Here is a 21,909-nt window from a genome sequence, read left to right as displayed (position 1 = left end):
GGTGGGCAGGGTCCCCCGCAGAGAGGTGGGGGGGACAGGGGTAAACCAAGGGAGTTCCACAGAGGGCCCCAAAATAATTCCTCAGGGAACCAGGCAGTGGTGTCCCAGCCCCCCCAGGATAAGAAGCCAATGCCCCCAACAGGTAGGCTTGTTCAGAGGGGGCCCCCTACTTGTTTTAAGTGTGGCCAGGTGGGCCACAGGTACTTTGATCCCCAGTGTCCCCAAAGGTATACTACTCCACCACCCCGTGCACCGCCCCGCCAGCTTGCTAGTGTAGCCCTGGGGGAGGAGGAGATGGATGCCCAAGATGGGTGGGACCCCGTAGAATTGAACCTTGTCTCACTAGGAGTCATTGAGATGGTTCCTAAGCCTGCACTGCCTGATAACACAAGAGAGTACAGGCAGTGGGTAATCATCAATGGCCATAGAGTGGAGGCTCTGAGGGACACAGGAGCCAGTGTAACAGCTGTCAGCTCCCGGTTGGTGTCCAAAGAGCAGGTTGTGCCCCATGCATTCTACCCAGTAGTGTCTGCAGACAACACAGAGAGCCAATGTGAGGTGGCTCAGGTTCCCTTTGAGTGGGGGGGGGGGGGTCTCAGGAACTCTTCAGGTGGTTGTGAGGCCCGCCATGCCTGTGGACTGTCTGTTGGGCAATGATTTAGAGAACTCACCGTGGGCTATGGTGGAGAGGAGAGCTCACTTACACATGTTGGGTCTGCCTGAGTGGGCGTGTGCTACCACTCCGTCCATGGCAGCCATGAAGGGTGTTGAGAAAGACGTGGAGCCTGAGAGTATGGCCCAGGTCCCTGCCTTAGAGAGAAGGGGCAGGGGGCGCAGGAAGCCGTCCCCCTTGGTTCCCACGGCCCAGGAGGGAGCAGACCCTGAGGGGGATGCCCTGGAGCCTACCGGGGAGCAGAGTACCGACCTAGGGGACCTACCTGAGCTGACCCAGTGGCAGGAGGAAGGAGGGCCCACCAGGGAGGAGTTTTGTGAGCAGCAGAGAATGTGCCCTTCTCTTGAGGGTATGTGGCAACAGGCTGCAGCACAGGCAGCGGGTGATATGTCTGGTTCACATCTGATTTATTGGGAGAACCGTCTCCTGTATAGCGAGCCTAAGGCAGCTGAGCCGGGGTCAGCCCGTGTGCTGGTGGTACCCGAGTGCTTCAGAGCCTTCCTACTGGGGTTGGCTCATGACATTCCATTGGCAGGACATCTGGGGCAGACCAAGACCTTTGAGAGGCTAGTCACCCACTTTTATTGGCCCCAGATGCGCAAAAGCTCAGATACATACTGTAGGACCTGTGAGACTTGCCAGGCAAGTGGGAAGAGTGGGGGGAAGATCAAAGCCCCACTCCAGCCCTTTCCAGTTGTTATTATCCCATTCGAGCAAGTGGGAATTGACATTGTGGGGTCTCTGGACCCCAAGACAGCCATGGGCAACAGGTACATCCTGGTCTTGGTGGACCATGCCACCCGGTACCCTGAAGCCATCCCACTCAGGACAGTGACGGCCTCCGTGGTGGGACCTGCCCTGATGGGGATCTTCTCCCGTGTGGGGTTCCCCAGGGAGGTGGTGAGCGACAGGGGGACCAACTTCACCTCCCAGTATATGAAGTCTCTGTGGAAGGAGTGTGGGGTAACTTACAAGTTCACCACTCCTTACCACCCCCAAGGTAACGGTCTGGTTGAAAGGTTCAACCGGACCTTGAAGGGCATGATCATGGGCCTGGAAGAGCCCCTGAGGCGTAAGTGGGACGTCCTCTTGCCATGCTTGTTGTTTGCATACCGTGAGGTTCCACAGAAGTCCTTAGGGTTCAGTCCCTTTGAACTGCTCCATGGCCATCCGGTAAGAGGGCCTCTGAGTCTGGTCAAGGAAGGCTAGGAGCAATCTCCCAGGAAACCTCCCCAGGATGTATTTAGCTACATCCTGGCCTTCAGGAACCAGACTCAGCGTTTCAGAAAAATTGCTGAGGCAAATCTGGAAGCCAGCCAGGAGGAGATGAAACGTTGGCACAACCAGAATACCACTCTGGTCGAATTTCAACCTGGTCAGAAGTTTTGGGTACTGGCCCCAGTGGAGCCTTGTGCGCTCCAAGATAAGTGGACCGGTCCATTTGAGGTGGTGGAGCGCAAAAGTCAAGTTACCTATTTGGTGGACTTTAAATCTCCCAGGAACCCCTGCGGGTCCTGCATGTGAATCACCTAAAGCCCAACTTTGAGAGGTCTGAAGTGTGCATGCTTCTTGCCACAGATGCAGGGATGGAGGAGGAACGTGAGCCTCTTCCTGACCTCCTATGTGCAGGAGAGAAGGATGGGTCAGTTGAGGGTGTGGTCCTCTCCACCACACTGACCCCTGAGCAGCAGAGAGATTGCCACCAGCTGTTGGGGCAATTTCCTGATTTATTTTCCCTGATTTTGTCCTCAAATGCGCAGAGCTTGCCCTATTGAGGAATTATTTTGAATTTGAAGGTCAACTTTACCTCCAAACAGGAGGTACATCTATGGGGAGCATTTTTGCCCCAAGTGTAGCGGGCCTCTATGTTTTTGATTTTGAGGAACATTTTATTCTCGGGACTAACATACCCTTCCCCAAGTACCTCAAACTTTGGCGAAGGTATATAGATGATGTACTGGCAATCTGGCAAGGCCCGATGACAACATTGCAAGATTTCATCATTTGACTCAACACCTGTGACCCCCATCTAAAATTCACACACAGCATTGATAAAACCACCATGATATTTTTAGATATGGAAATCCACAATGAAAACAACAAACTTGAAACAAAAACTTATACCAAGCCAACATCCAAAAACAATTTACTACAATACGATAGCTTTCACCCGAGAGCACTAAAAGAAAATCTACCCTATGGCCAGTTCCTTCGATTAAGAAGGAACTGTAGTAAATTGACAGACTACAAAACACAGGCCTCTTTTCTCTCCAAAAAGCTTTCAAAAAGAGGTTACCCTCAGCATATCTTGGACAAGGGCCAAAAACGGGCGAGAAACCAACCCCGAGATGCCCTGTTAGAAGATACCAGTAGACGATACAGAAACCACCCCTCACTTGTGTGACAACCTATAATACTATGTCGAATCAGGTGACGAACACCATCAGAAAAAGATGGTCAATCCTAAACACTGGCACTCTGCAATGGGAGAAGCCTTTATTCTCACACAAACGAGCTAGAAGTCTAAAGGACTCACTGGTTAACACTCGACCGAAGAAAATCACTGCAGTTGATGCAGCCACAGTCCTGAGCGTTTGGGGACTACCGAAAGTTACAGGTCACTATCCCTGTGGGAACTGCTCAGTATGTCACCTCACTACACACACCAAAACACTGACACTGGAAAACAATAAGATCTGGACACAAAAAAACCATACCAATTGCAACAGTTGCAATGTAGTCTACCTCATAACATGCCCCTGTAATCTACGTTATGTAGGCATGACCACTCGTAAAGTTAAACAACGCATAACAGAGCATCGTAGTACTATCCGATGCAAGAAAGCGACTACTAAATTGACTGAACATTTTATCAGCAATAACCACACTCCAAATGACATGACTTGGACTGTCATTGAATCTGTTGAAAGTCAGAATACACTCTTTGAAAAGGAACAAAGATGGGTGTACCGTCTGTCAACCCACACAACAGGGCTGAACGACAATATACCATGGAACTCGGTACTTAGTAGATGAATTTGGTCCCTGTTATCTCTTCTTCTCAGTTCATTGGTATAACACACACCAAGGTTTCAATCAGAATCCAATGTTACCTATTTCTCTGCAATATACCTCTTTACTACAGAGCCCTTATTATTTACACGGAGTACTGAATTTTTTGCTGAGCCCTATGACTCAGCAAATATCTGCAAATAAACACATCTTTATTGCAGAACCCTTATCACCCTCAAGAAATACTGAATTTTACCTTGATCCCCATGACCCAATGAAACCACACCCCAAGTCACAAGGGCGGAAGCATTTTCTCTTAAATACTGACCGTGATAGCCACAGCTCCAGCATTCGGTAACTGTGGGACCCTGAAGTAGGTGTGTAAACGGGCGTACCGGTGAGAGAACGTAAGTGTATCCCTATTCCAACTATAGTAGGGCCTTACGAGATCAAGGTAAGACAAATCATGCTGAAAATGTTGTTCCCCTTTTTATCACAGCAATGGTTCAGAGCCCACGCTCCCCACGGGAACTATGAGGCTTTATATTTAGCCTTTTTAACGTGAGTCCTTGAGCTCTCCTTATTTGTTTGTTTTGTCTCTGTCGGTACTTCTACCAATATACGCGCACTGCACTAGAAATGTTTGATAGCAGTGTGAATCATCACGTATGCCCTTCTTGTGCTGCCAACAGACAGGCACAATTAATGTTCGTGATGCGAGAATATTAATAATAATTTTTTTCACCAAATCGACAATGCATGCCCTACACATGGATTGAGATATGCAAAAACCACCCTCAATAACCCACAGTAGATTGCATGCAACGACTCACATTGCATATCGCACACCATAATAAGTGAGCGTGGAGAGTTAATAGGAATAATTCCAATAGAAAGTTTCTGTTTTCGGATTTTACTTTTACAGATCCGTATCATCCTTCAAGAACTGCTTGAAGGCACAACAAACTACTCTCTAATAAAGGTGTATTACACAGAGGTTCAGGGTGTGGGTGCACCTTAGCGAGTGCAGACCCCCCGTTCCTCAAATTCCTGGTCCTGATGAAAACCTAAGAATTACTAGAAAGGTTGAAACATGTTGACCACACACACATACCAACACTGATATCACTGGCCATTAATACCAGTCACGATATCTATTCACAGTTTTTAATCGTGCCAAGTGGCTTCATATTAAATTATTAGGAAGCACACAGCTGTCACTTTTAAATATCACTTTTATTTTTCATCATTCATGTTTTCACTCACCTATACACACGAAAACCCGCTCCGCTGGAATTCCAGGCGTCGAAGCACACCCTGGCGGCATTCAGCGGTCAGGGTGGGACCCAGATGATCAAGCATGTCACCAACCAGGTTGGTGAGTGATGGGTCTTTTTCCAAATAGGAAATTCATTTGCCCTAAATTATTCCTTTCTCTATCTCTCCCACATCTGTTCGATTGAATCTTTTTCGACTGAATCTTTCTCCCTCCTTTGTTATATACTCATATCCAGACCGGGGGTCCAGGATCCTCATTAGCCTCACTCTCTCTATTGTTTTTTGGATTATTTTCCCTGGTGCCTGGTGTCACTGATTGGTGCGTCCATGAGGTGGACACCGGGGACAGTCCTCCTGTCAAGCACAATGCTTACAGAGAGACTGACAGGGTAAGGGCCTGCATTAAGGAGGAGGTCTCCAAAATGTTTGCTCTAGGGGTGATTGAGTCCTCTAGCAGCCCCTGGTCCAGCCCCGTGATCTTGGTACCAAAAGCTGCAGCGCCTGGTGACACTCCAGAACTTAGGTTCTGTGTGGACTACCGAGGTCTCAATTCTGTCACGAGGACCGACGCGCACCCCATCCCCAGAGCTGATGAGCTCATAGATCGGTTAGGGGCTGCCCGGTACCTCAGCACGTTTGATCTAACGAACAAGTTACTTACCTTCGGTAATGATGTATCTGTAAGAAACATTAGTTAGTTAGATTCCTCACCTTAGAGTATCCCCAGGCGTCAGGCTGGATCCGGAAAGATTTTTGTAGCAATACCCCTTGCGCGTCGCTAGGCGTCGTCTGCGGCTCCGCGTCCGTCGTTGGCGTCGTGCGCCGGAATGACGTCGGAGTACTTAGATGCCGCCCTCGCGCGCTGACGTCAGTTCTTATACATAGCTTTCTGCGCCAGGAACACAGAGCAATGCAAGAGACCGACACTGGTGCCAACAAGTCTAGGGCCCTGAACAGGATGGCCTTAACCCTAGATGTCGGTTCGCAGGACGGGGAGGATGGATGGGTCGGTGAGGAATCTAACTAACTAATGTTTCTTACAGATATGTAAGATATGTTTCTTACATCATTACCGACGGTAAGTAACTTGTTCATCTGAAAGAAACACGTTAGTTAGATTCCTCACCTTAGAATAGATACCCCAGCAATACCAACCCCGGTGGTGGATCTGCGAACCAAGATCACACCAGAAAGCCCTAGAGAACAGAACGGCCCAAGAAGCCATCTCTCCGGACTTGGCTGTCCAGGCAATAGTGCTTGGCGAACGTGTGCAGTGAGGCCCACGTCGCCGCCTGAGAGGTGTCCTGCAAGGGAACTCCCCGTCCCAGGGCAGTAGTCGCCGCTGTGGCCCGGGTGGAATGGGCTCTCAGCCCAAAAGGAGGGTCCTTTTTCACCGAGTAACAAACCTTTATACACAAGAAGACCCACCGTGAGATGGTCCGCTTGTGTACAGCCTTCTCCTTCTTAGCACCTACGTATCCAACAAAAAGTTGGTCGTCCACCCGGAACTGTCTGGTGCGGTCCAAATAAAAGGACAGCGCACGTTTGGGGTCCAGACGGTGGAGCGGCTCTTCCTCTTTCGAAGGATGCGGAGGCGGAAAGAAGGTGGGCAAAGTGACCAATTGCCCGATGTGAAAGGAGGTCACCACTTTCGGAAGAAAAGGACGAGTCCGGAGGACAACCTTGTCCGGATGAACAGAAAGAAAGGGAGGCTTAGATGACAGAGCCTGGAGCTCACACACTTGTCTAGCTGAGGTGATAGCTACCAGGAAAGCAGTCTTAAGAGTCAGAAGACGAAGGGGACAATTGTGAAGAGGCTCAAAGGGAGCGCACATCAGAAAGGTCAAGACAAGATTCAAATCCCACTGAGGCATTATGAAGGGGACAGGAGGAAACATGTGAGTAATGCCTTTAAGAAAACGCAAAACAACAGGGGACTTGAAAAGAGAAGGCTGATCAGGAAGGTGTAAGAAAGCAGAGATTGCAGAAAGATAACCTTTCACGGTGCCCAGAGCAGAGCCCTGCTGGGCCAAAGAAAGAAGAAAAAGTAGAACCTCAGAAAGAGGGGCGGAAAGGGGATCCACAGCCTTTGCTGTGCACCATGCCACAAATTTGTTCCACCTGCAGGCGTATACCGTCTTTGTGGAGGGACGCCTGGCTGCCAGAATGACATCACAGACTTCAGGAGGCAAGTCAAATGGCATCAACTGTCGCCGCTCAATCTCCACGCATGGAGGTGGAGACTGGACAGGTTCGGGTGGAGGACCGTCCCCTGCTGCTGTGACAATAGGTCCTCCTGAAGAGGCAGTCGCACCGGAGGATCGATTGACATACTGAGTAGCTCGGGATACCAGTACCTTCGTGCCCAATCCGGAGCCACTAAGATGACTTGGGCCCGGTCGCGCCTGATCTTCTTCAGCACTCTGGGCAGAAGTGGTATAGGCGGAAAGGCGTACAACAGACCGCAACTCCACTCGCGACGAAAAGCGTCTCCGTGTGAGTGCCACCTTGGAAATTCCAACGCGCAGAACTGCTGACATTGCGCGTTGTCTTCGGTGGTGAATAGATCTAACCAAGGCTCTCCCCACTGCAGAAAGAGACCTTGCGCCACGTTCGAGTTCAGACGCCATTCGTGATCCATCATGCACCTGCGGCTGAGTTCGTCTGCTCTGGCGTTCAGAGAGCCCGCCAGATGTTGAACCACCAGGATGATGCCCTGGTGTTCCAGCCATGTCCAGAGGCGCAGAGCCTCCTGACAAAGGGTCCACGACCCCACCCCGTCCTGATTGTTGCAATACCACATGGCGGTGGTGTTGTCCGTGAACACCTGCACGACACTTCCCCGGACAGAGGAAAGGAAGGCTTTCAGTGCAAGCCGGATCGCTCTCAGCTCCAACAAGTTGATATGGAGTTGAGACTCCGCCGGAGACCAGAGGCCTTTGATCTCTGCCTCTCCCATGTGGCCCCCCCCATCCCAGGAGGGACGCGTCCGTCACTACTGCGTGCTCCGGTTGGGGTAGGGAGAGGCATCTGCCCCTGACCCAATCGCGGTCCGTGAGCCACCACTGCAACTGCTTCGCAGTGCCCTCCGAGATTAAGACATGGTCGGACAGGTTGCCTCGATGCTGGGCCCCCTGAAACTTCAGGTCCCACTGCAGAGCCCGCATTCGCCACCTGGTGTAATGCACCAACAGGATGCAGGAGGCCATCAGCCCCAGAAGCCGCAGCACCAACCTGACCGAAACCCAGGATAGAGGCCGAAAGATGGGAATCAGAGCCTGAATATCCCGGACCCGCTGTTCCGGAGGATAAGTCCGGAACTGTGCCGAATCGAGAACCGCTCCGATGAAGAGGAGCTTCTGAGAGGGTCTCAGGTGTGACTTTGATGGAGAACCCCAGCAAATGCAGGAGGTCGGCCGTAGTCTGGAGGTGGGAGACGACTTGCTGTGGCGAGCCCACCTTTAACAGCCAGTCATCGAGATAGGGGAAGACTGGAACCCCCGATCTGCGCAGATGAGCCGCGACCACCGCCATCACTTTCGTGAACACCCGAGGGGCACTGGTGAGGCCGAAGGGGAGCACGGTGAACTGAAAGTGCTCCTGACCCACCGTGAACCGCAGGTAACGCCGGTGGGCCGGCAGGACAGGGATGTGAAAATAGGCGTTCTGCAAGTCCAACGCTTACCATCCAGTCTCCAGGGTCGAGGGCAGCTAGAACATGAGCTAAAGTTAGCATCTTGAACCGTTCCTTCCGGAGGAAGGTGTTGACGGTCCTGAGGTCCAAGATAGGGCGTAGGCCCCCTTTGCCCTTCTTGGGAACCAGAAAGTAGTGCGAATAGCAACCATGGCCTACTTCTTGACCAGGAACGCGCTCGTAGGCCTCTTTGCCGAGAGGGCCGTAATTTCCTCCCGCAGAAGATTCAAGTGATCCTCCGATATAAGGTGGCACTGCGGTGGCATGGCTGGAGGGGTCGTCTCGAAAGTGAGGGAGTAGCCCCTTTGGACGATTTTTCAGCACCCACCTGTCCCATGTGATGGATCGCCAGTGGAGCAGGTGATGGCGAACTCTGCCGCCCACTGGTGTGGAATGGGCCTGAAAGCTCGGACTAGGAGGGCTTTGAGGCGGATGCTGCCGGGGTGGATGTGGACTGACCGGCACGTTGTCCTCCAGTACCGCCACGGCGGAATCCACGTCCGCGACCGCATGCAGGTTGGTTCTGCGGCCGGTGGCTTGGCGGACGTGAGGAGGCGCCCCTTCCTTGGCCACGAAAGGGGCGTAAGGCGGAAGTTTGTGGCCGCGGGGCCGAGAGACCCAAGGACTTGGCCGTAGCCCGGGAGTCCTTAAAACGAGCCAGCGCACTATCCGCCTTCTCACCAAAAAGGCGAGTGCCATCAAAGGGCATATCCATGAGAGTACTCTGGACATCCCCCGAGAAGGACGTGGACCGCATCCAGGCGTGGCGCCGGAGCGCCACCATGGTGGAAATCGCCCTACCCAGCGAGTCCGTGGTGTCTAGTCAACACCGAATGGCATGTCGTGCTGCATCTCGCCCGTCAGCAAGCGCCTGGGAGAGGCGTGTCCGGGCCTCCTCCGGACACAGGGGCAGCACGTCCTCCACCGTATCCCACAGAGAGTGGGAGGAGCGGTCCAAGAGTCAAGCGGTGTTCAAAGACCGCAGGCCCAAACTCAGGGAAGAGAACAGCTCCTTTCCGAACTGTTCCAGCCTCTTGGAATCCCGATCCGGAGGAGCGGTCGGGAAGGAGTATTGGGAAGTGGAGGCCTGGATAACCAGACTCTCGGGGGTGGGGTGTTGGGACAGGAAACTGGGGTCGCCCGGAGCAGGGCGGTGGCGCTGTGCCACGTTCCAATCCACAGGAGGAACTGTGGAGGGCTTGGACCAAGTGCCCTGCAGAACGTCTATGAGGGCCTCATTGAACTGCAGCAGAGGCTCTGTGGAGCTCGCTGACAGTTGAAGCACCTCTGTGAGGATGTTAGTCCTCACGGCCACAGCAGGCAACTCGAGCCCCAGGGCTTCAGCTGCCTTGCACAGCACCACTGAAAAAGCTGCACCTCCCTCCGAGGCCACAGTCGGAGGAGAGATGAAACCAGCGTCCGGGGAGGTGTCCAGACCACTGGCATCCCCCAGTTCGTCTGCCCAGTCCTGTGAAAGTTGGCCCTGTGTGGCCATAGGGTCCTCAGACCCCTCCCAGTCGCCCCCGTCATCCGATTCCTGATAAACAGGAGGAATGATCGGAGCCAAGCGGTAGATGAAACGTTCATCCATCGGCGTCGGAAGCGGCGTCAAGCGACGCCGCACCGGCGCAGGGCCCGGACCGGGGCTAAATCGGGTAACGGCGTCGTCCGGAGACGGCGCCGGAGGCGGTACCGGTGTCGGCGCCGGTGAAGGAGGCGTTGTGAGGTCGACCGGCGCCGGCAGAGATCTAGGCTTGGATCCCTCGGGGACCTGCAGTGTCGGGACCGAAGTCATTGACGGCGACGGGGCCGGAGCCGCGGGCACGCGAGGTTGCCCAGTCGAGCCCCCGGGGCCTGAAGGCGCGCCGGTAGGCGTCGACGGCAGAGCCAGGCTCCTCATGGCCGAGAGGAAAGCACTGACCTCCGCCGGAGTCGCGTCAGTTCCAGAGACCGCCAGGTATGGGGACGGACGCGGCTCCTGCGGCTCCGACGGAGCCGCGGGGGTGGGACCACCCTGACCCTCGGCCGAGTCGCCCGACCGGCGAGGGGAGTCCGAAGAGCGGTGTTGCCTCTTGGACGTCTTTGATCGCTTCGACTTACCCGAAGACTTCGAGCCCGATGAGCGATGATGGTGGCTGCGGCTCCGCGACCGGTCCTTGGACCTCCTCCTGGACCGGGACCGTGAGCGGCGCGGAGCCGAGTGCCGAAGCTCGAGAAGCTTACGGGACCGCTCCCGCCTAACCTTCGAGGTCAAGGCCTGACAATCGGGGCACGACTCCGCGTCGTGGTCGGCCCCCAGGCAGTAAAGGCACTGGCGATGGAGGTCCGTCACCAACATCAGTCGATGACGGGAGTCACAGGCTTTAAACCCAGGCATCCTACCGGCACCAGAGTCGAGTCGACAGAAGACCAAAAAGAGTCAAAAAAGTTTAGTCAAAAATTGACTAAGGGGTAAGCTCTTCCCGGATCGGCGCTGTCTGGCGCGCAAATAAGAAGAACCAACGTCACCGCGCGAGGGCGGCGTCTAAGTACTCCGACGACGTCATTCCGGCGCATGATGCCAACGACGGATGCGGAGCCGCAGACGACGCCTAGCGACGCGCAAGGGGTATTGCTACAAAAATCTTTCCGTATCCAGCCTGACGCCTGGGGATATTCTAAGGTGAGGAATCTAACTAACGTGTTTCTTTCAGATGTCTGGGTACTGGCAGATAGCCTTAACTAATGGGGCAAAGGAGAGGTCAGCATTTTCCACCCCAGATGGGCACTACCAGTTCTGTGTGATGCCCTTTGGGATGAAGAATGCCCCTGCCACCTTTCAGAGGTTGGTCAACCAGGTGTTGGCTGGGCTGGAGGATTTCAGTGCCGCCTAACTGGATGACATTGCAGTGTTTAGTTCCTCATGGGAGGACCACTAGCACCACCTCTGGGTATGTTGATGGCGCTGCGCAGACCAGGCCTCACAATCAAGGCCAGTAAGTGCCAGATTGGGCAGTGTTCTGTGGTGTACTTAGGACACCAGGTAGGGAGTGGCCAGGTGGCACCCCTACAGCCCAAGATTGAAACCATCCTGGCCTGGGAGCCCCCAAGGACCCAGACCCAGGTGAGGGCCTTCTTAGGACTCACGGGTTATTACAGGAGGTTTGTCAAGGGGTATGGCAACATCGTTGCCCCCTTGACTGAGCTGACTTCCAATAAGCGGCCAAAGATTGTGGACTGGACTGGCACCTGTCAGAAAGCTTTTGATGCCCTCAAGACTGCCATGTGTACAGCACCCGTACTCCAGGCGCCCAACTTTGCTAAGGAATTTAATGTCCAGACAGACGCTTTAGAGCATGGGGTGGGGGCTGTTCTGTCACAGATGAATGAGGAGGGACGAGACCAACCTGTAGCCTTCATCAGTAGGAGGTTACTTCCACTGGAACAGAGGTGGAGTGGAATTGAGCGTGAGGCATTTGCTGTGGTCTGGGCACTGAAGAAGCTGAGACCCTACCTGTTTGGGACACACTTCCGGGTTCAGACCGACCACAGGCCCCTCAGATGGTTGATGCAGATGAGGGGTGAGAATCCCAAGTTGTTAAGGTGGACCATTTCCCTACAGGGTATGGACTTCACGGTGGAACATCGCCCTGGTACAGAACACGCCAATGTTGATGGTCTGTCCAGATTTTTCCGCCTTAGTGATAAGAACTTCCAAGGGGATGGGTAGTTCTCCTCACATTTCAGCTGGAGGGGATGCGTGTTAGACCTGGCACCATTGGCGTAAGTCTCCCTTCCATTTTTTGCTGTGTCTCCTCTGTTTTTGTTTGTTATAGATGCTCTGGGCGCTGTGCCACTGCCATTCAGTGCCACAGTGCGAATGCTCCCTTTGTAAAGATGACATGTGAATTGGTACATCCATGATTGGCTTATTTGGTTTACCTGTTAGTCCCTAGTAGCGTGACCTGTGTGTGCCCAGGGCTGGTAAACCGAATGCTGCTGGTGGACCTGCAGCACTGGTTTGTGCCACCCACAGAAGCAGCTTGTAAAGTGTGTCTCAGACCTGCCACTTCAGTGTCTGCGTGCAGTCCAGAACTGCCATCTTGGCTGTGAAGTGCACCCACTTCCCAGCCCCTGAACCTCCCCTAGGCATCCTGTAAGCCACCCTTAAGATAGGGTGCATTGTATGTGTAAGGTAGGACATGCTCTGATGTGTGTAGCATGTCCTAGTAATGAATTACACCCAATTTCGTTTTTCACTACTGTAAGGCTACCTGTTCTCCATAGGCCTGAAGAGGAAGTCTGGGCTATTACATCCTATAGTCCTAACTGACCCACAGAACATGGTAGAAAAACGAATTTAGTATGCCTGAGCTCAGAATATTAAAATACATCTTTTAGTGAAGGTTATTTTTATATTCTGTGTTTGAAACTACCACTTTTAGAGTATAGGTACTTTCTTGCCTAAGCCTTCCAGTATTCTCTGCTATTATGTGTATTGGCTGTCTGGTTTTGGAGGGACAGGGCAGGCTGAGTCAGACCTGGGTTGAATAGAGAGATCTGCCTGGCAGTGAGGGGAGGGATAGCTCCTGCACTTGAATAGGGCAGGACCTGGCAAGGTGAATGCTGGCTCCACCTCCCACTGTGCGTCTGAAGGCAGACCCCCTCTTTCTGAAAGGAAGGATGCAGCCTGGTCAACAAAGTGCTCCAGGGATGGGCAGAACTGGTTCTGGCTGGGTTCAGAGACTTGTGACTCCTAAGAACAAAGACTTTGGGGATATAAATATTTGTGCCCAAACCCCTACAATTGGTATTGCTCCTGGACAACAAGAAGAGCCTCTGTCCGTGTTACTACAGGAATCTGCAGGAGAAGGACTGTCCTTGTGCTTGTGTGCTATTTCTTGGACTGGCCTGCAGAGGAAAAGGACTTGGAAGGAACTTTGATTTTGTGGCTACAGCAATCACCCAAGGGCTAGAAGAGAGCTAGCCTCCTGCAGGAGTCTCAGGCACACCAGACTCCACCACCAGCCTCCTGTGTCCTCCCAGCGAGGATTTCTATCTGCAGGCAAGGCACCTGTGAGTTCCAGGGCCTCGAGTTCTACTGTTGAGAAAAGAGTGCTGAAAATCGTCGCTAACCCCCGTTAGCGAGCCGCTGCCGCTGGTGAGGGTACGAAAAATCGTCGCTCTGCTCCCGCCGAGCGCTCGCTACCGGAGATCGCCGCCTCATCTGTCAGCGGGCCTGAAAACGCCCGCTATCCCAAAGATTATCACATCATCTGTCAGCGGGCCTGAAAACGCCAGCTATCCCGAAGATTATCGCATCACCCGTCAGCGGGCCTGAAAACGCCCGCTATCCCGAAGATCGTCGCAGAGCCTGTCAGCGGGTCTGAAAACGCTTGCTAAACCCAAGGATTGTCGCATTGTTTGTTAGCATGCCCCAAAGCGCTCGCTAACCCCGAATTATCGCACCAATCTCATCGCAGCGCGGACGCCGAGCGTTCGCCATTTTCCCCGCATCACATCAGGATCGTCGCTCCCTCGCGGAGCACCATTTTCTTCTATCGCAGCAAGATCGCACACGCAACAGGCTCGGTGCATCATCCTCCCTTAGCGGCAAGGATTTTATCGCATCACCGGCTTAGCGTGAAGAAGTTTGTCGCTTTGTCCTGCCCGCAACCCAGCGCATCATCCTCCCTTGCGGTAAGGATTCAACGTATCACTGGATAGCGTGAGGAAATTTTCGCTACAACTCCTTAGCGACATTTTTGCTGCTTTGCTACAGAATCCAGATACCTTGTGAGTAAAAGGGTCGCAGAGACCACTGCATTGAACTGAACATCATTTCGTGCACCTTGAACTATTTTTGCAGCATTTTTAAAGTAACCATATTTTTCTAGTATTGTGGATTTTTCCTGTTATTGGTCTTGTGATTAAGTCTATATACCTATTTTTATAACTACTTGAGTGGTGTCCATTTGTAGTGTTCCTCATTGTATTACTGTGTATGGTCATAAATGCTTCACACACTGCCTCTGAGATAGGCCTAGCTGCTCGTGCTACGTTACCACAGGGTTAAGCAGGGGTTATCAAAGGGTGTAGGCTGCTTACTTAGGAAGAAGGGTCCCTACTTCGACAGTGGCCAGCCATTGCCAACTAGACACCCCCATTTCTAACAATGCGACTTAGTAAACTCTCAGGAATAGTGGGAAATAAGAACACTCTTTCGTTCACACTTATACTTGTCTACAACGTGAGTAATCGGAGATACTGTATAGTTTAAAATATTTATTTTTAACTAACGTGCTCTAAGGTGCAGTACTCTAGCCAATACGAGCAGCATAATGCATAAGAACAATATAATTAGCCTTGTTACAATTCCATAAAGCACACAAGGGGAAATCATATTAAAATGACTGTGGAAACAGAACTATAGCGCCTTTTACCACCCTCCCCGTGCTCATGAGCTAGTTTAGAATAATTATAGAAGACTTCTGGGCTTTGTCAACGAGACCCATACCTATGAGATCAGATGCATGAATCACATCCAAGGATCAGCACAGCTCTTCTATGTTGGAAAGGTTTTCTCCAAGTGCCTTCTTATGCATGTAATGCCATATTAAAAGCACCCGAGTTTCAATTGGGCTGCTGTGCTTCATGTTATGTCTATGTGCGTGGGACTGACCAAAGTCAATCTACAGCATACATTGTTATTCGACCTTGAACACACTGTGCAGACAGAGAGCGTGGTGCCCAGCTGGATATGTGAAAGGTAGACAGTTCTCATGTGAAGCAGTACCAGCAAAGTATTTCACGAGAACAGAGCTGTGTAGTGTCGTGTGCAAAAGCGGCAGAATGGCAGCCAAGCTTTCTACTACTTATGCTAACTTAGCAATGTCTGCAGTTAACCCCACTTCCTCACTACACAGTTTGACAGTGTGTTCACACGTGTGTGGTCGGATTGTACATGTTCACATACCGACTGCAAGACTGTGTACATTGTGGCTGTTTTGGAGGGGCTGCTTATTTGCTGCGGGACAGTGGACATTTCGACAACATGATGGATGGGTGTTTGAACTTGTGCATTGTCCACTCACATTTCCCTGCAATGCCACTTGTGATTGGCCAGTGTCTACACCCAGTGGGCGCCTGTTGTGTCCTGTGTTCTGTTGTGGACGTGTTAGGGTTTGTGCCACTTTGTTGCCAGTGTTGTTGTGCTCTGCATGTTATGTGTGTGTGCTGCATTTGGGGGGGCCCTGCTGCTCTGTCTTGCTGCCCGTTATCCCTTTCATGCGGTGTGCTTTTTACTCCTGTGCTTGTACAATGCTGACATGTAGCATACTTGGTACATTGTTCTCTTGGTGAGAGTTGGGGTCTGGGGCATGGTTTGTCCGCAGATGTGCTCAGCTCAATTGTGCATGTGTGTTGTGCCCATATCCCCCCGTACCCCCAGTCCCTGGTCGTTCCTCACCCTGGTGCTGTTGTGTCCGGTCCTGTTGAGCAGTGTCTGGTCCCCCGACTCCTGCCACCGTCTCCCCACTGATGACTGTGGACACCATTTCCTCCATGTCGTCCAGCTCCTCCTGTGGCGCAGGACTCCCACCTCCAGTCTGCATTGCTGCCTTCCGGTTGTTGGCGAGTTTCAGCTTTTTTTGCACTTGACGTCATTCCAGTGCCTCTTGACCTTTTCCATTGTCCTCTGCAGCACTCCAACTGCATTCACCTTGTCCACGATGGACTGCCATAGTCCATTTTTTGTTTCGAATGACACAGTGGAGGTGACGAACAGTAGTTGATGGTGTTCGACCACCTCTATTATCAGGATCCTGTTTTCCTGCGGACTGAAGCGCTTCTTCCTACTCTTCTTCTCCTTGCCCTTCCCTGACCCCGAGGTCCCAGGCAGGTCCTCCGGGGGGGGCTTGTGGTGTTCTGGTTCTCTTCCATACTTGCTCGGGCAACATCCATTGTGCTTGGCTGTTGTTTGTCAGTTTTTTTCTACTTTTATGGTGATTGTTCCCGCCTGACACATGTGAATTGCAGGCCTGTAGCTGGTTTTCGCAGATTTTTGTATCGCGATTGGCCTCATCGCAGCTTTTTTAGCGTTCGCGTTTCGCATTTTTGCGGCGTGGAGTTGATTTAATCACGGTCAGTTGACTCGTTATCTGGGGAATATCTCATGGTACCGCCGTGTTGTGAATACCTGGTTAACACAGCCTAAATTTCCTGTGATGGACTGCGATGTTGAGGGTTGCGTTAAGTAACTTTTGTGATGGTTATCACACGTTCTTTAGAATATACCCCTCCGTGTAGTACAGTTGGACTTACTGTTTGGCTGTAGCGGCCTCGGCATCTCTCAGGTTATGTGGCCTTGGTGCGCGCGTGAGGGAAATTATTATGCACGTTGGAATTGAGGCAGTTCTGAAAGAAGATGGAATTACCTTTGGGTGGTTCTGCCAGCATCTTCCATTCCTTGGCAACGCGAGGCCTGCTCCCGAGCTGGCAGGCCCCTGCACGTTCTATTCTCCTCAGACGTACTCATTGAGGCAGAAGTCATCCCTCCTCTTCCGCCCTTCATGTGGTGAACATTTTAACTTCATCACAGTTTCTTTTCAATTCAGGCATCACAGAGGGGAATATTTAAGCTTCACCACGTGTTTCCTTGCTGTTAGGCGACATCCAGTGGCCGAGATTCGTACTGCGGGTGCAGTATGCATTTCAGGTTAATACCTAGGAATTTATTCACCGATGTGCACGTTTTTCTACAATTGACATATCCCTTGCTGTTGTGAGGGCAGTTCAGAATTTTCCGTAAGTCTTCAGCGATTTGCACGCTAGTAGGGCTTGCAGGGCAGCATTGTTTTGGATTTTTAACACTTCAAACGCCAATGCATCTGGGGTACACGTGCTAATTCAGAAAAAAAAGAAGTATTCAGCTGTTTCCAGCAATTTGCATGTGATTTGGCACATTCCATGTGTAGTGCAGAGCAGCAAGTTATATTTAATCATCGATTTGCACGCTAAGGTGAACTGCAAATCAATATTTCTGTAAATCTTCAGCGGTTTGCACGCTACAGTGTTCGGTGCACATGTGTTTGTTGTAAAGTAGAAGAGCCCTTCTACACAATTTAAGTTCATTAGAAAAAAGATTATTAATCTAGGCAATGCAATTGTTGTTCCTCCACCGTTCTTAATGTCTGCTGGTGAGCCACCTAATGATTGGGAGGATTGGATAGACTGCTTTGAGAACAATTTAGTTACTTTGGATGGTACTATGTTTCCTGCAATACACAAGAAAGCTTTGTTGCTTGGAACTTTGGGCAAAGTGGGGCAGCATGTGTTTAAATATCTACCAGAAGCCATAGAAGAGGTGGATGATGTTTTCAAAGATGCCATTATTAGGTTAAGAACAAGGTTTACCAAACATGAAAATGTGCTTATGTGCAGACATAAATTTTATGGCAAGACCGGAGGCTCCTATTATGCTTTCTTATCTTGCATTTTATTCAATAGCAGCCAAGATAAGTAACAGAACTACAGTTCCCAGGGGCGCAGGAAACAAAACTGGCCAATGGGGACATAGAAAAAACTAAACTTAGTGACCAATCATAGAGACACAATCCTATAAACGTCACAACTGACTGCGCAGCTTCCTCCTTTTTCTTGCTGCTCACAGTCAGATACGTGACTTATCTTTGCTCTCCCTGCTATTGTGATTGTTTGCATTGTTTTTTAGAAAATATTATCGCTGTTTAGCTGGTTTTCTTGTTGTATTAATGCCTATGAGCCTGTGCTTCGCTACAGCGCTGAGTTTCTTAACGTTGTGTCCTCGCACTGTGCTCTCCCCCCCCCTTGCGGGTTCCTTCGGTGGTTTGCACCGTCACACGCTTAGTGCCCTCGCTCGCGCTCACCTTCAACGGTGTTTCTGTTCCCTCACCGCTAGTGTTCTTCAAGTTAACGCGTCAGGAATTTGAAACGCGAGGCATTTTTTCCTCGTCAGAGATTCACTCCCTTCTTCAAAAACAAGCCATCCTAATCGCCCCCTTCGATCCTTCAGGTTTCCTAAGCTCCATCTTCTTAGTCCAGAAAAAGAACAAAAAACTGCGGCCTGTAATCAACCTCAAATGGTTCAACCAGTTTGCAGTGTATCGTCACTTCAAAATGGAGACTATTCTTCATCTCCGAGATACTCTTCGTCCAAACGACTGGATGGTCCACCTGGACTTACAAGATGCTTATCTCACAATTCCCATTCATCACTCTCATACCAAATTTCTCCAGTTCCAGTGGTTGAACGTCACCTATCGTTTCACCTCCCTACCATTCGGTCTCTCCTCCGCCCCTTGGTGCTTTACAAAACTCCTGAAACCGGTGGTGGCCTTTCTGCGATCCCTCGGGATCAGACTGATCATTTATCTAGACGATATTCTCCTTATGAGCTCAGACAAACAACTACTTCTCTCCCGCCTTCACGTCACTCAATCCCTTCTCTTTGATCTGGGTTTTCTTCTCAACTTCGAAAAATCTATGCTCATTCCGTCTCAGAACATAGAGTTCTTGTGTTTCCTAGTCGACTCAGCTGCCGCCTCTCTTCGTCTCCCACAGTCAAAAGTTGCAACGATCAAGTCGGAAATCTCTTCCGTTCTTCGGTCCTCCCTCATTTCTCTGAGGTCACTGACAAGAATAGTCGGTCTTCTCTCTGCGTCCATTCAGGCCATCTTTCCGGGTCCTCTCCATTATCGCTCTCTCCAGCGTCTAAAAATCAGACACCTTCGCCCGGGGTTGGCTTACTCCGACCTTATCGCCCTAGATCAAGAATCTCGTGACGAACTTCAATGGTGGATAGACCATTTAGATGCGTGGAACGGTCTCACTATCTTCGCTACGGCCCCAGATCTTGTATTAGAATCAGATGCAAGCCTGTCGGGTTGGGGCGCCCGTTGTGGTCAAATCTCGACTGGAGGTACATGGTCTCGCGAGGAGTCCAAATTGCACATCAATTGTTTAGAGATGCTTGCAGGTTCCTTTGCGATCCAAAGCCTCTCGAAAAACAGAGTTCGGTGTTCTATCCTACTTCGCATGGACAATGTTTCTGCGGTCCGCTACATCAACCATCTCGGTGGCACCAAGTCCAAGCCTCTGGCGGAATTGGCAAAAAGTCTTTGGGAGTATTGTCTGTCAAATCAACTTTCTCTGACGGCGGAGTATCTGCCGGGAGACCTCAATTCCGTGGCGGACTGGCACTCTCGACATCTTCGAGACTCCAGCGATTGGAAGCTCTTGCCATCCGTCTTCCTGTCCCTCTCTCACAAATGGGGTCCTTTCTATATAGACCTCTTCGCTTCTCGCCTCAATGCTCAGTTGCCCCGTTTTTTCAGCTGGTGCCCGGACCCTTCCGCGTTAGCGAGGGATGCTTTCCTTAAGGATTGGTCCCTTCATCTCAACTACGCCTTCCCTCCTTTTCCCATGATCAACCGGGTTCTTTCTCAGGTGCGTCGGCAATCGACGTCCATAGTCTTGGTAGTCCCGTTCTGGCAATCTCAGACTTGGTTCCCGTCCCTCTTGGAAATGGCGGAAGACTTTCCGGTCCTTCTTCCGGAGCGAGTGGACCTGCTCCTGAATCCGCTGGGCTTTCCTCACAGCCTTATCCTGAACAACTCTCTGGTCTTGTCTGCTTGGAAGGTATCCAGCCTTCCTCTGTTGACGTCCTCATTTCGCAGGAAGCTTCTCTCTTCATCAGCAAAGCCTGGGCCCCTGGAACCTCAAAGGCGTACAAATCCGCTTGGTCTCTTTGGGCAAGCTGGTGTTTAGAAAGGAATATCGATCCCCTTTCAGCCCCTTTGAACTTTGTGCTAAATTTCCTGGCCTCCGAAGCCAGTGCGGGAAAGTCCTATAGAACCGTTAACTTGTATAGGTCAGCTATTTCCCTTAACCATGCCCCTCTTGATGGCAAGCCTATTGGCTCTCATCCCCTTATTTGCCGCCTGTTGAAAGGAGTTCGCTGTTCCAAACCTCCGTTGGCTAAGTATTCCAGTTTATGGGATGTTTCTGTTGTTCTCAGGCTATTTTCTGATTGGCCAGATAATGCTTCTCTATCTCTTAAAATGTTGTCTGCCAAACTTACAATGCTGTTATGCCTTGTTTCCATTAAACGGGTTTCTGATGTCAGGGCCTTGGACATTTCAGGCCGTCAATTTTCTCCTACAGGTGTTGTGTTCCAGATTCACAGACGTACAAAAACCAATTTGAATTCTGTGTTCTACCCTTATTTTCCCTCTCATCCCAAACTTTGTATAGGGCAATGTTTAAAGATATACGAACAAAGGACTGCTAATCTCAGAACGCCCTCCCATTCCCAACTTCTCATTTCCTTCCGCAAACCTCATCTCCCTGTTTCTTCTGCTACCCTTGCCCGTTGGGTTCGTTGTGTTATGTCCCTTGCAGGTATTGACGTCTCCGTTTTCGGAGCTCATTCCACCAGGGGAGCCATGGCCTCTAAGGCCTTTTGGGCAGGCTCCCGCCTCGAGGACATTCTGAGATCAGCTGACTGGACTAATGATAATGTTTTTCGAATGTTTTATTGTAAACCTATTGACTCTGTTGCTTCTTTGGTGGTTAATATGCTTTGAACAAGCATAATAGGAGCCTCCGGTCTTGTCATAAAATGTAGATTTTCCTAGTAATTATGACGGAAAGTCTTAATTTTATTAAAGACACGGAGGCGAGTATTATCCCGCGGCTACACTACTAACATGTGTTCTCCCTCCCTTTAGCGAATCCGGCCTTGCCCCCTGCATCGTCGTGATCGTCCAGTCCAACATCGGAGGTGGTCTTCTTCGGCACAGATCTTCTCTCCTTCCAGTTCGGAGCCATCGCCGCCGATGTCTACTGCTAACCTGTCCTGGTCAATGTTGGTTCAAGAAGCTTGTTCATGGACTTTGGCGTTTTCCATAGTTTTGGCAATTGTTCCACTGTTTTCTGACTTTATCTGATCTGCTCGTCAGCGAAAAGAGGAAGCTGCGCAGTCAGTTGTGACGTTTATTGGATTGTGTCTCTATGATTGGTCACTACGTTTCGTTTTTTCTACGTCCCCATTGGCCAGTTTTGTTTCCTGCGCCCCTGGGAACTGTAGTTCTGTTACTTATCTTGGCTGCTATTGAATAAAATGCAAGATAAGAAAGCATAATACTCGCCTCTGTGTCTTTAATAAAATGAAGACTTTCCGTCATAATTACTAGGAAAATCTACATTTTATACCCAGCTACAAAGTGTTGGTGAA

The 21,909-nt window shown here is 50.9% G+C and overlaps 1 protein-coding gene across 4 annotated transcripts in view; it reads right to left on the bottom strand.

Moving 5' to 3' along the window:
* The window catches only part of LOC146809647 (uncharacterized), a 977,933-nt gene that overhangs the window by 63,873 nt on the left and 892,151 nt on the right, over positions 1 to 21,909 (bottom strand). The window lies entirely within an intron of this gene.

The sequence above is a fragment of the Triturus cristatus genome, chromosome 7 (assembly GCF_964204655.1).
Source record: "Triturus cristatus chromosome 7, aTriCri1.1, whole genome shotgun sequence".
NCBI lineage: Eukaryota > Metazoa > Chordata > Amphibia > Caudata > Salamandridae > Triturus > Triturus cristatus.
Note: the sequence above shows the minus strand (reverse complement) of the source record. Positions and strands in the feature narration are given on the sequence as shown.